The sequence below is a fragment of the Nyctereutes procyonoides genome, unplaced genomic scaffold, assembly GCF_905146905.1.
Source record: "Nyctereutes procyonoides isolate TBG_1078 unplaced genomic scaffold, NYPRO_anot_genome, whole genome shotgun sequence".
Classification (NCBI taxonomy): domain Eukaryota; kingdom Metazoa; phylum Chordata; class Mammalia; order Carnivora; family Canidae; genus Nyctereutes; species Nyctereutes procyonoides.
This window is the reverse complement of record NW_026575119.1, coordinates 2,813,494-2,827,409: the sequence shown is the minus strand read 5'-3', so window position 1 is coordinate 2,827,409 and position 13,916 is coordinate 2,813,494.

The following is a 13,916-nucleotide window of genomic DNA, read 5'->3' as shown; positions in this document are numbered from 1 at the left end:
TTGCCCTGCCATCCCCTCACACCACAATCATGACACAGCAATAGTTGCATGGCCATCTGGCTTCAGGCCTGCAGATTGGCCTCTGCCTTGCAGGGGTCTTGACGCTTTATGGATGTGAGATTGTTCTCCTTCACGATCATTTCAAGTATGTTTCTTAGTTGATCATAATGTTTTCTGAGACTCAGAGAGGTTAAGTAACTTGCCCAAGATCACACAGCCGGCAAGTAGTAAAACTAGGCTTCTAATGCTTGACACTTTAACCCTCCTAGTGAGATGAAACTTATTAACTGTTCTTGCCATGAGCCATCCTGTTTTGGATGTAGAGGAATGACTCCATTGTGTTAATGAGCCAGGAAGCAGAAGCTACTGCTGTTTCGTACTTCTTTTCTCATAAGATTTATTTATTTTTATTTATTTATTTGGGCAGGGAGGGAGAGGCTGAGGGAGAGGGAAAGAGAATCTCCAGTCAACTCCCCACTGAGTGCTAAGCCAGCTCGGGGCTCGATTGCATGACCCTGAGATCAAGACCCTGGCCAAAATCAAGAGTCAGACACTCAATCAAGTGAGACACATAGGTGCCCTCTCCCATATTTTAAGGTATGAGTCCTTTTGGGTGGCATTTGAGGCTGGTGTCCCAGGTCAAAGCAGAGGAACTTGTGGAGAGAGAGGTGGGGAAGTGGCAGGATGACAGCAAAAGAGAATACTCTCTGGCCCCTCATGAAGGATCCATCCCAGGACCCCCAAAAGAAAGCTGTGCTGTCTTCAGCTCTTGGGCTCTGGGCAGCCCAGGTTCCCTTCAGTGACACCTGATGCCAGTCAGGCCGGCTCCACTGGCCACCTCAAGCTAGACAGGAAAGAGGTAAAACAGATTTGGGTGAAGACAGATGATTGGCCCCTGCTACTAAACCATGCCTGCCGACTGTGGATTCTGAGCAAGGTATTGTGGACATCCTGGGGGAGCCCTCTAAGGATCCGTAGCGTTTGCTTCATTCAGGGCAGAGGTGGAGTGCAGGGGTCCCCCTCTGCTTCCCATCAACTCCTCTGCTCCCCTCACCTGGGTGTCTGAGGGACGTGCCAGTGCTGTCCCGTGGTGATGCCCCAGGTATCTGTGACAGGACCTGCAGAGCAGAGGACACACAGCACTAATGTGTTGGGCTCGGCCAAAGGAAATAATGCAGTGAGGCTGGGCTGCACCACTGAGTGGGAACCACAGTCCTTAACCCGGAGAGAATTAAGGGGAGAAGTAGCAACAGACCCCCATATTCATAAGCTCATGTCAAAGAGAGGTCGTTGGAAGGCCTTGGCCCAACCACCATTTCATTTTGGGAAATGCCGCCCAGCTCCAAAGTTAGCACAGCAAAACTATCTGGATGGCTTCGATGCATACATCAGGGCCGCTCAGCAGCCCACAAGCTCGGTGCTCGGCCATGGCTCAGGCTGTGATGGGGTAATGTGGTCAGCACCAGCTGCCTTGAGTTTTGAGATGCTGAGAAAGAGGAAATGCCAGAAATGGTGACTGTGTGGTTTCTCAGAGCCACTTTGTGCAGAGACAGAACCACAGGATTCAATAAGTCGGGGACCTGGGTGTTCCAGCATCCTGGGGGAATCAGGCATCAGGACGCCCTTTTGAAGGAACCTGATGGACTCTGTCACCTGCCCTTGTAATTAGCTCTGGGTTATTTATGGTCTTCTGTTTGCTTTACCAGCCTTTGGGCAAGTGATCAGACTGGCAGGATGCAAATGTGTGTGGCCAGATGTGTCCATGTTGGGAGGATTGGTCAATAATTTTACTCATTTTGTGATCCTCTGGGAAGCTAGATCTTTTAAATAAATACCTCAAATTGCTTCTGTTTTCTAGTACTTAGGGAGGGATTTGCTTGCTCACTTATCACATTTTTTGGTGCCCACTTAGAGCTAGGGAGGGTGAGTGTGGTCCACATAGAAGCCTGGAGAAGAATGAAAGGAACAGACGTGCAAGTCCTCCCACCACATCAGTCTGAGTGAGGAGGCTGGTGTGAAATGCGCTTCTGAGTTGAGCAATTTTGTCTGATGGGGCAATGCCATTGTGTTACTTAGAATAACCTTGAGGACATTCTATTACAATTCCCTTTACTTTGTTCTGTTTGTTTGTTTTTTAAGTAGGCTCCATGCCTAGCGTGGAACCGGATATGGGGCTTGAACCCAAGGACTCTGAGATCGAAAGTCAGATGCTTAATTGCCTGAGCCACTCGGCACCTTGATTCCCTTTACTCTGAATGAAGGTGAATAATGAACGTGTAACTAAACTATTTGTCAGTTTATAGGTCCTTAAGGAAAGAACTTAGTAAGGACACTGTATCAGGAAATCGTCCTCATTGTCTTCCTAGCTGTGTGAGTTTTAACACGATTCTTAACTTTTCTGGGTGTTAGTTGGGTCATCAATACACACACACACACACACACACACACACAGATACATATACACACATATATGTATGTATATATAAGTGTGCATACACCTGTATTCATATCACACACATATAAAAACCAATTGCAAATATTATTAGGTGGAATCATTGACTGAGTCTGTGTTCTGATTAGAAATTAAGGACTAGGCCTGCCCAAGTGGCTCAGTGGTTTAGTGCCGCCTTCAGCCCAGGGCATGATCCTGGAGACCTGGGATCGAGTCCTACCTCGGGCTCCCTGCATGGAGCCTGCTTCTCCCTCTGCCTGTGCCTGTGTCTCTGCCTCTCTTTCTCTCTCTGTGTCTCTCATGAATAAATAAATAAAATCTTAAAAAAAATTAAGGACTAAAAAATTTACGTGTACTGGGCCACCTGGGTGGCTCAGTGGTTGAGCATCTGCTTTTGGCTCAGAGTGTGATCCTGGGGTCCTGGGATCGAGTCCCTCCTCAGGCTCCCCACAGGGAGCCTGCTTATCCTCTGCCTATGTCTCTGCCTCTCTCATGAATATATAAGTAAAATCTTAAAAAAAAATTATGTGTACCTTACCCATATTTGTGGGAAATTGAGACTATGACTGGTTATGGTTAATAGTAGAAGTCCAAGTTTCTAAAGATCAACATTTCTAAATATTCTTTCCTTTTAGGAAATTAACCAGAGGCTAGTAAAGTTATGGAGTGTGAGTAAAATATTAGCCTTGTATATTCTACTGTTGAATTTCCAGGGAAAAGTCATTTGCTCGTGTTTGGGAGGAACAGAACTGGGTATCTGTGAGCATAGACTTTGGAGTTAGATAAACCAGAGTTCAAATTATGTTTCTACTGCTAATAGCTATATGACTTGGGGCAAGGCACTTGATTTATCTGAACTTACCTATAAACTTCCTTAACTATACATTTCCTTATCTATAATATAGAGATAATAGTGCTAACTCGTGGGTGGTTGTGACTGGAGACTGTCTACTGGATAGTGCCATGTCTGTTTGTGTCTGGTTACAACTGCAGGGATCAAGCTGGCCTCTTGAAGATAGTGGAATTGAAACATGCCAAGAATCCAGGTCCCTGAGGACATTGTTGAGCTACTGAATTAAGAAACCTTCAAGCCACTCAACTTTCAGACTTTTTGGGATAGGGCATCATATGATCCCTTCCTAATTTAGTCTAATTAAGCTGATACTACTTGCAGGTAAAATCTTCCTAACTAATACAACCAAAAATAGAATGACTTCACCTGAAATGACATTTAAGATCTTTCTGCAACCAAATCCACAAACGACTTAGAAAACTTTGCTAAATATAGTAAAATTTAGACTAAATCCAGGCAGGATGCCTTAGGTACATCCTACATAACATTAAGGCTATAACAATTGAAGAGAATCTCAATCTCTCTCTCTCTCTCTCTCTCTCTCTCTCTCTCTCTTTTAAGATTTTACCCATATTACCCATTGTAATAGTCCAGTGAACAACAAAGTGGGCTTGAACTGTTTCATGTCTGTGGGAACACAGAAGGAGATTTGCAGGCTTGGTGCATTGAGCGAGAATGTAATCAAAAACTTAAAAAGAACACTTGGGAAATAACATATCCCAGAAACCAAAGGAGGAGGTTGTCAGGAAGGAAGCAACAATCGCCACCATTACCACTGTCAAGGATAATATTGGTTAGCGAATAGTGAGGGCTTGCCACGTGCTAGACACTGTGGGGCAGTTTCCATGTATTATTCTATTAATCCTCAGAAGAACCCCATGACATAAGCCCTTGAAGTGTCCCTATTTTCTGATGAGGGCGCCTAAATGCTGGAGAGTTCAAATCCCACTATTCATAAGAGTGGACCTGGGATTCAGAGTAAGTGCTTATGATGCCTAGTAGTTTAGCCATGGGATAATCCCCTGATAGGCAATGATGCAGAATGTCAAGCAGGAGAGAAAACTGTTGGACTTGGCAATTAGGAAGTCACTGGTGAGAGAAACTTCTCATGTCGAAATGTGAAAGGAGAGTGGGAGGGGACAATGGTTCTTGCAAGAATACTATGCATGGAGATAGGATGTTCTTGGCTAGAGAATAGATGAGGACATAAAAAGATATTTTTCCATTGGGAGTCATGAGAATTGCTACTGTATTATTAGTATTATTATGGTGGTTTGGGAATTACGTGCCCAGAGTTCACCCTGATGTCACTTAGAAATCAAAGTGTTTTTACCCCCTGCCCTCCCCAAGCAGATTGTTCTTTCATTTCTTATTGAATTGTAAATAAGAAATTCAACAATTCGAAGTCTGGTTAGACTGGGAAGTCAGGAGAGCTGCTGGTCAGTAGTGCTTGGAAAAACAGGCTCCCTCTTACCATGGATGTTGAATGACCATCCTCTGGTTAACCAAACAATTATCCAATCAAATTGATAGTATCTAGTCAAAATGGAGAGCCCCTCAAACACTAGCCCAGCAATGATTTATGTGTATGAGATTTCTCTTGTGGGGTGGACTGTTTTTGGCAACGCCTTCTAGTTAAACCAATCTCCGTGTATTAGAAAAAACATTCTGGCTGGGTTGCTGGTTCTCTGAGCCAATTACAAATGCCAAAATTGCTGTTGAATTGCTTTGGTATAAATGCCAGTTCTCTTCTGAGGCTTCTGAAGAATTAGAATCCTTCTGGTATTCCCAACTGTGCTCCTGACCCTTGGGAGATGTGTCCACTTGGTAATGGGGAAAGAGTCCCACCTCCTTAGGGTGAGATTAAGGAGAGAGATTGGAGACTGAGTCATTACCAAACTGCTTGTTTGCAGAGGGTTTAAATGAATCCGAAGACCTGGCTCCCTTGTTTTTTTGGATTGTGTGTTACTAGGAACCTCTATACTTCTGTAACCCCTTCTCCATTATCTGGAAACAGTCCATGAAGAAGTGGAGGGCAAGTTGAGGGCATACTTGCCAATTATACAGGAGGTTTCAACATGATGATGTAAATAACCAAATAATTATACTTCCCCAAGGCATTGTTAAACTTGTCCTTTAAGAAGAAGGCAGAACTTTTAGCTTCTTTGTTGATGAAACAAATTTTGCTGTAGCAGGCAAGCTTCTTGAGGCCAGAGACCAAGTCTTTTGGCTCTTTTATAGCTACAATAATCATTGCCATTCATGAACTATTTCCAGGTTTTTCCCCTTCTGGGCACATGGTAGGATTCTGCTTCCTGCTGCCTTGTAGGTGGGTGGGGCCGTGATACTAGACTGGCCCATGAGATAAGATAGGAAAAACAGATGGCAGATTTTAGTTTCCTATTGTTTAGGGGAGCTTTAGTTTCCTATGACTGAATGAGCCAATTACAATGATGTTGTACATCTGAAATGAATATAATGTTACATGTCAGTTATACCTTAATAATAAAATTAAAAATTATATGAGAATTATATGAAATGATTGGGTTTCCCATTTGAGATTCTGCAGAGCTTTCTTTTCTCTCTGGCATGGTGATCAGTAATATTCAAGACCATTTTACCCACTTGGGTACCTGCATGTTTATGAAGGATAGGCTCTCCACCCCAAGCCTCCTGGTAACTTCCAAAAGAAACGTAGTATGAATGAGAAATAAACTTTGGTGCTTTTAAGCCACCCCAAATTTGAAATTGTTCACTACTGTAGTGTAAATCCCTATGAGTACAATGTAAGATCTAACCTATCATTCAAGTGTATATTACATCTGTGTTATCTAATATACTCTTAGGGCCACTAGACTATAACCACCTTGAGGGTAGACATGGCATGATGTCCATTTTGTATTTCTGTCATCTAGCAGAGATACACAATGTTTCTTTTTCTTTTTTTAAGATTTTATTTATTTATTTGAGAGAGGGAGAGAGACAGTATGAGTGGGAGGGCCAGAAAGAGAGGGAGAGAGAGAATCTCAAGGAGATGCCATGCTGAATGTGGAGCCCAATGTGGGGCTTGATCCTACAACCCCAAGATCCTGACCTGATCTGGAACCAAGAGTTGATAGCCTAACTGACTGAGCCCCCAGGCACCCCACACAATGTTTCTTGGTGAAAGTTATTGTATGAATGTTTGGATACCTGAGAAGATGGGAAATGTGAAGAGAATGAATAACTGAACTCAACCATTTCTCCTAAATTTAAATTAAGCTAACAGTTTCAGTTCTATTCTTATCATGGCCCTTCAGAAGAATAGCTTTTGAGACCTAAAATCTCACCAAGTCTATTTCTTTTGTCCCTTCACCATCTCTGCAGTCTCTAGTGGAATCATAGTAAGTGACAGTAAAATAAGCTTTGTTTGGGGGGGGGGGAGAAGGAAGAAGAGAACAGAAGGGAGGAGGGGGGGAGAAGGGAAAGGAGATGGAGGATGGGGAGAGTGAGGAAGGTGAGTTGGGAGAGAGAGGAACAGATAGCTGCATGGTTGAAAATGAGCTATGTTTAAAACAAAGGTGGGCAGACAGGGTGGCTCAGCGGTTTAGCGCCACCTTCAGCCCAGGGCCTGATCCTGGAGACCTGGGATCAAGTCCCACGTTGGGCTCCCTGCATGGAGCCTGCTTATCTCTCTGCTCTCTCTCTCTGTGTCTCTCATTAATAAATAAATTTAAAAAAACCAAAACAAAACAACAAAGGCATATTTCTCTCTTAGACAATTGGAGCACTTTCAAAATCCATTCTGGAGATGGTAGTGGTCTAGTTTTCCAGACCTCAGATATTCCACCTAAAATGTTTACCATTCATAGACACCCAATAACTTCTTAATTAATAATTCCTTTTTTCCAAATTTGGATAAGATGGAGTCCATCAGGCTCCCTAGTTTGGTTGGTTGGAAGAGTGAGAGAACAAGTAATAGCATTTTGAATGGTTATATTTCTAGCCCAAAGCTGAGAATCACTTTAGTTGACTTACACAGCCAGAATGCAGTTTCTCTTGCACTTTCTGAAATACTGACAATGACTTCAAGGCTCTCCAGTACTCCCTTTGAATGAATAATAGCCTAGAAATTGCTGTGGCTCACTTCCTCACTTCATTCCGGCCCCTGGTGGTGCTACCTGCCATACCCTCACCTCTTGAACATAGTCTTTGATTCTTCTGACCCCAAATTATGTTATCCATTACACTCATTTACTGGGCTGTCTACTTCTTTTCCTTAGAGCATAAGCTGCAGGAGGGCAGGAGGATCATTTCTCCCGTTCACTGCTTTAACTCTGGCACACACTCACCACTCCACACAAGACTTGAACAATGAACAAACAAACGAATGAATGAATGAATGAATGAATGAATGAATGAATCCGTCTATCCATGAATTTCTTGAATCACAGAATTCACATGTTGATAGAAGTGAAAGGAAACTTAGACTTTTTTCAGTTCAAAGCCTTATAGATCAGCACTTGTGGGTCATGTCTAGGACCACATAGGTGTGTGGTAGAGCCAGATCCAAGACTCATAGTCCAGTGTTATTTCCATTTCAACATGCAAATACCTACTACATAGCTGCTGGAGGGTGGGTAGGCGGGAGGATGGTGGAAACATCTGGAATGGATAAGGGAAATGTTGGGAACAGAAGCTTGTAGCATGTCCCATCTTCCTAGGCCATTAGCAAAGGTGGTGACAAAAGATACGAGGATACAGGAGGGGAGGAGGAAGACAGATATGCTGGGGGCACCAAATGGAGGAGAGGATTAAGAAAGAAGCTGTACTTTTTTTTTTTCCTTTCCATCATAAACTTAGCATGCCTTTCCTTCTTCTTGTGGCTCTTTTTAAAATTACGAGCTACTGAGTATTTTAAATGAGCTTTCTGTTATGTCATAAATATTCAGACCAGGAATGGTAATTGTTCCCTGTGATTAATTCTGCTTACTCGGTAAAGTTGTGCAAGGTTTTCACTGGAGGGTATGTCTTTTATGTTTTTAATGTTACTCATGTATAATACAATTTGTCCTCAACTGCAGTTGAGACAGTGGAGTTAGGTTAAGGGCTTCTGGGCTCTTTTTTTTTTTTTCCCTGCTGGCAATATTTGGAAGTACTTACATTGGATGGTTTGTGTTATCCCTCCCCTGGGCTGAGATGAAGGTAATTGATGGGGCTCAGGGCCAGGAGTTCCTACTGGCCGCTCTAGTCCTATTGGTCTGAGGTTAATGGAGGAAAGCACCATGTTGAAGGTTATAGCATTTCCCTTTGCTTCCATTTTAATGATATTTGCCTGCCAGTGTTTTCTCTTTGAAGAGCAATTTAATAAACAATCACTGGCGTTTCATGTTGAGGGCAAGATGTGCAATGACATTCATCTCCCCGGGAGTTCTTCCTCAGTAAGTGATCGGATCAAGTGCGCTGCAGAAAATACAGTGAAGTGCTGGTGGCTCTGTGGACACCATGGGTTCACCCTGCACAGGATGACGATGGGCTGGGGGTGGGGGAGGGGGATGATTTTCCGAATGATTCTGGACTCTTACTTTAAAAATACTTTCCAAGAAGTCAAACGTGAGCCTGTCATTACACTGGGGATGCTGAAAGGGAGGTCTGGGGTCGGGGGTAGTGGGCGCACGAAGTTCTGGAATGTCATCTTCAGCTGGCTGTGTGTTTCTGGGTAAGAAGGAAGCTGAACAGCCAAGGGTTTTCATTGTTGAAGATGACAATTGAAGCTCTTAGGCTTGACAAGGAAGATTGTTATCGAATGGTGCTTGTTAAGCACCCACATGAGTCAGACACTGTTCTGGGTGTTACACAAAGCAAGCCCAGGCAAGGAGTTGCGTTACATGCATCTATTTTTGATTAAAATCACATGTAAATTTATACAGCCAATTAGGGTGGGCCTTGGGCTCCAGGGAAGGTGCTAGGCAGGCCAGAGTAGGGCTGAGCCTGGGCACCCACACTGAGGAGTGAGGAGCTTGACAGTCTCCCAGCTACTCCTGTGTTGTGATAAACAACAGCAATGCTCTAGGAATGCTGTGTTGCAGTGGGGAGCGCCCCCAAGGGAGACTGAGGGTGGCATGACACCAGGCTATGGATGGGAAGGTCAATGGTCATTCATCTGCAGGAGTGGTGCCGCTCTGGGTGAGGCCATAGGGGCCCACATAGCTGATCTCAAAGACCATTGCAATGATGATTTCTGTGGGATCAGAGGTTGGCAACATATCAGATGTGGCAAGCCTCCATTCTTCTTTATTCTTTGGCATGTCTGGATTAGAGAGAAAGTATAACCAAACATCACTATTAAGGGTTCCTTTGTGAACAAGGGGTGTGACTTTTAACAGCGGGGAGGGCTGGCCATGGCCAACATGCAAATACTCCTCGGAAGGGATGGCGATGGACACCCAATGATGGTAGCTCACCCACATGGTTGATTATGGCTGTTCCCCTGGTTGTTGACATGCATGCTATAAGTTTCTACATCCCGTTCATCTTTTAAGAAAATTCCAACACAACAAAAAGATATTCTAAGCCTTAGCCAGTGGTATGCTTATTATAAGTAATAATATACAACTTATCACAGAGCAATTGCAGAATAATGAGCAATGGTTCCTTGTTGATGGTGGAAATGAGTTGGAACTTATGGGTATGAAAGCAGATGTGGCCAGTGCATGTTAGGGATGGAACCACAGATGCCATTGATCTCCTGGAATAGCTTTATAGAGATTGCTGTCATGCAGACAACCTGGCTCTTACCCAGGCTGCCACCTTACCTCAAGGCTGGTGCTTTGTTTGGCTTATTCATGCCCAGTATCTAATGCAGAACAAAGAGTTAGAGTCAGGAAGACCTAACTTCCTTTCATCCTCCAACTGCCATCCACTCTCCCATTTTTATGCTTAAGAATACACTTTGAGGGCAGCCCGGGTGGCTCAGCAGTTTAGCGCTGCCTTCGGCTCAGGGCGTGATCCTGGAGACCCGGGATCGAGTCCCGCGTCGGGCTCCCTGCATGGAGCCTGCTTCTCCCTCTGCCTGTGTCTCTGCCTCTCTCCCTCTGTGTCTCTCATAAATAAATAAATAAATAAAATCTTTAAAAAAAAAAAAAAAGAATACACTTTGAGATTGTCCTCTACGATTCCAATTAAATGGAAGAAGAAGAATGGCTCTTCCTCTCTATAATCCTGGTTTTTGTAGATTCCTTTTTTTTTTTTTTTGTAGATTCTTCTATAGCAATAGTGTATGATGTGTTCACCTGTGTTAAATAGAAGACAAGATTGTTTAACGAGGAAGTTCTCTGTAGGGTCATCAAAGACTGAGTTTCATGGCAAACCTGGGGTAACTGGGTGTGGTAGAAGGTAGAGCTTGAGAGAGAATTCCAGAAATGTTCATCCAGGTTCTAACCCCAGCTCTGCCATTAACTAGGTGTGTGGCCTTAAACAAAGTGCTGAACTCCTTCAAGCCTCCACTTCTGCATCTGTAAAATGGGCCTAGCATTAGAACCCACCAAAGGTAAGTGAGGGCCAGGTTATTGTAAGGATTAAATGAGTGTAATTGGGGAGCAACCGCTGGGTTGCTCAGCGGTTTAGCGCATGCCTTCGGCCCAGAGCATGATCCTGGAATCCTGGGATCGAGTCCCGCATTTGGCTCCCTGCATGGAGCCTGCATCTCCCTCTGCCTGTGTCTCTGCCTCTCTCTGTGTCTCTCATGAATAAATGAATAGAATCTTTAAGGAAAGAAAAATGAGTGTAATAGGCAAAACACACTCACACAGTGCCTGGCATGTGTAAGTACTGGATAAATGCCACTAGTATTCCACCTTAACCTAGAACCCAAATAGGTATACCTCCTTCCTTCCCTCTTTCCTCTGCTGGTTGAACTCAACTACAACACAGACAAATGTGTAGTGGGCCCTAATATTCTTCCTGAGGAGTTGCATTTACTGGGTTTACTAAAAAAAATATATATATATATATATATATATATATATATATATATATATATATATATATATTAGTACAAACCCTCATGCCCTTCATAAAAAACTAACAAAGAAGCAGACAAACAAATGTTGAATGAGGAACCCTGTAGAAGTCTTCTTCCTCCAGGACATACAGTTCCCATTCCATGTCAGAGTAATAAAGTTAATTGGGAAAACATGTAGATCTCCACATTTATCTAGTGAGATGGAAGAGGGATTCTGATTTATCAAACACACTCTTAGCTCTTTCATATAGCTTCGCATCAGAAACAGCAGGAAAACTTAACAAAAATACCCGTATCTGGACACCGCCCCAGAATGTGTCTGTGATATGACCTGGCACCTGTCCGGCCAAGTTCTCCAAATGATTCTGAAGCACAACCAAGTGAGAACCACTGCTATATGCAACCCTAAATTTAACAAGGCTGTACACAGTCTTTCCTGGCTTAAACAGACCTGAACAGAGTGCCACTGAAGTGAGTTCAGAACACAGAGACACTTTCCCACCGGGTACCAAGGCCTCCCACACTGCACTGCTGCAGGGGCCTGCCAGCATGCTGCAGGGTGAGGGCTGCCCCTGATGAAGGGGACTTGCTGGCCCTGCAGGAATCGGTCACATGCTCACAGTCCCTGCTCAACAGGTGCCTGCCCTTGCCCAGTTGCCAAGTCCAGCAGGGCTGCTCCACGGCTCTCACTCACCTCCTCCCCATCCTCCACCTCATAGGCTTGGAGAGGAAACTGACTTATAAACCGTTTCCCTTCGGGAATCCCAGATTCATCGATGCACATAGTTACTAGAAAAGTTTAGTCAATCAAAAGATCATTCGTTGGCCCTGGACATGAATGGTATGATTTTATGCCATTAAAGCCCCAAATTAAGACTCTTGATGAGAGGAACTCCTTTGAGGGGTGGTGCTTCTGTCCACACGAGAGTCCTGGCTCCTCATAGGGTTCTTCCGGAAACTTCCAGGCAGCTCACGGCAGTTAGTTGGAGGCCACCACCCTCATTAGGTCATGTTTACTGAAGGTGCTTGTTTTCTGTCTCTCCATTCAATGGGTTGCAGGACACTGACAGGACAAAGCGTGTTGTAACTGACCACCAGTGGAGCTGGCTCTGTTCGGGGATTACGGTTGCCCTGGGAACCGGCTTTGCTGAACTCACCACAGCAAACATGCAGTGAATGGCTGGGTCAACACCCCAGATAAAAAGAGGGTTATGCAACTGTTTGCTGAACCCTTGGCAGGATTTTTTTTTTTTTTTTTTGACATTTCCCAGAGTATCCGCATATTCACAAATTCCAAATGAAGAATTCTAATTTAAACCCATAACAAGCATGTTCATTGTTTGCAGGAAAGGGCTGTTGCTTTGGGAAATATAAATGAAGGTCTGTAGAAGATTTGAACTGGGTGTTGCATCAGTTTTGGTAACGGCTAGCAAACATATTTAACGATAAGCTTTCTCTGGACAGGAAAGCAGGGAAGCCACTCATGTATTTCTAATAATCTACATAAATAATTTCATCTACTTAGGTTCCAAACTTCAGTCATTAAATGGTTTTACTCTCATCTCAGCTAAATAGAATATTGCAAATGAATTTTAAAATGCAGAAATAAGCTTTTGAAAAAAAATTCAGAGACAGGCTGGAGCCTCTCTTTGTGGAAAAGCAAATTGGCAAACAGGACAATTTATTTCAGACAGTGAGTACAAAGGAGCAAGGTTCTGGGATCTCCTAGTCCCTCAAACCATTTAATTCTAGGCAAACAATTAGATGGTAACATAATCCAGGTGGCCAGAGTAGTTTATGTTTATTTCTGTCTCTGACTGGAAAGAAAAGTGTCTCACAGAGTAAGATAGTAACAGTTGTTATGACTCATACCTGGATGCCTGACCAGCTTTTCCCTCTTCTTCTGTGACTTTCTCAGACTGGAGTTCGGACTCCTGAGGGTTTTCTTTCTGAATTTCTTCCTCCTTCCACTTCTTCTTTCTCTCTTTTTTCCCCCAGGTGGATCTAGTCTGGTGTTTTATATGACAAGGGTGCTAAAGAGCTGTTTGTTGTCTTCTTACACAGATCCTTCAAGCTCATTCCTCAATGCATGTTTCCTGTCCTTTTCTCCTGTTTGCTCCTCAAATCCAAGATCTCATCTTCAAAGACACTGGCCACTTTTCTTTAAACTCAGCCTTACCATCCTCGATTGATAGCACTTTGTTCTGTCTTTATGTCCACCTGGGAGAGGGGGACCAATGAAATAGGTTGGGAGACTGCTTCTATACACACACACACACACACACACACACACACACATGTAATATATATATATACATATATACATAAAAAAAATATATATATATATAATTTTATTGCTTGTGGCCCAGATAAATTGTTTTAGATAGAGTGATTGTTAGATGTAACAACGTCATTATTAACCACATAATTTTGAGATGTCATCCTTTTTATTATGTTATCATTTCCCATTTGGATCTTGGATACAGCCAGTTCTTTCTGGGAAATTCTGGAGAAAAAGAGCGAACATAAGCGCTAAAGAATATGTGGCTTTTCCTGAAGCAGATATGTCAAATAGCACTTATTATTCTTAACTTTTCATTTGGCAATAA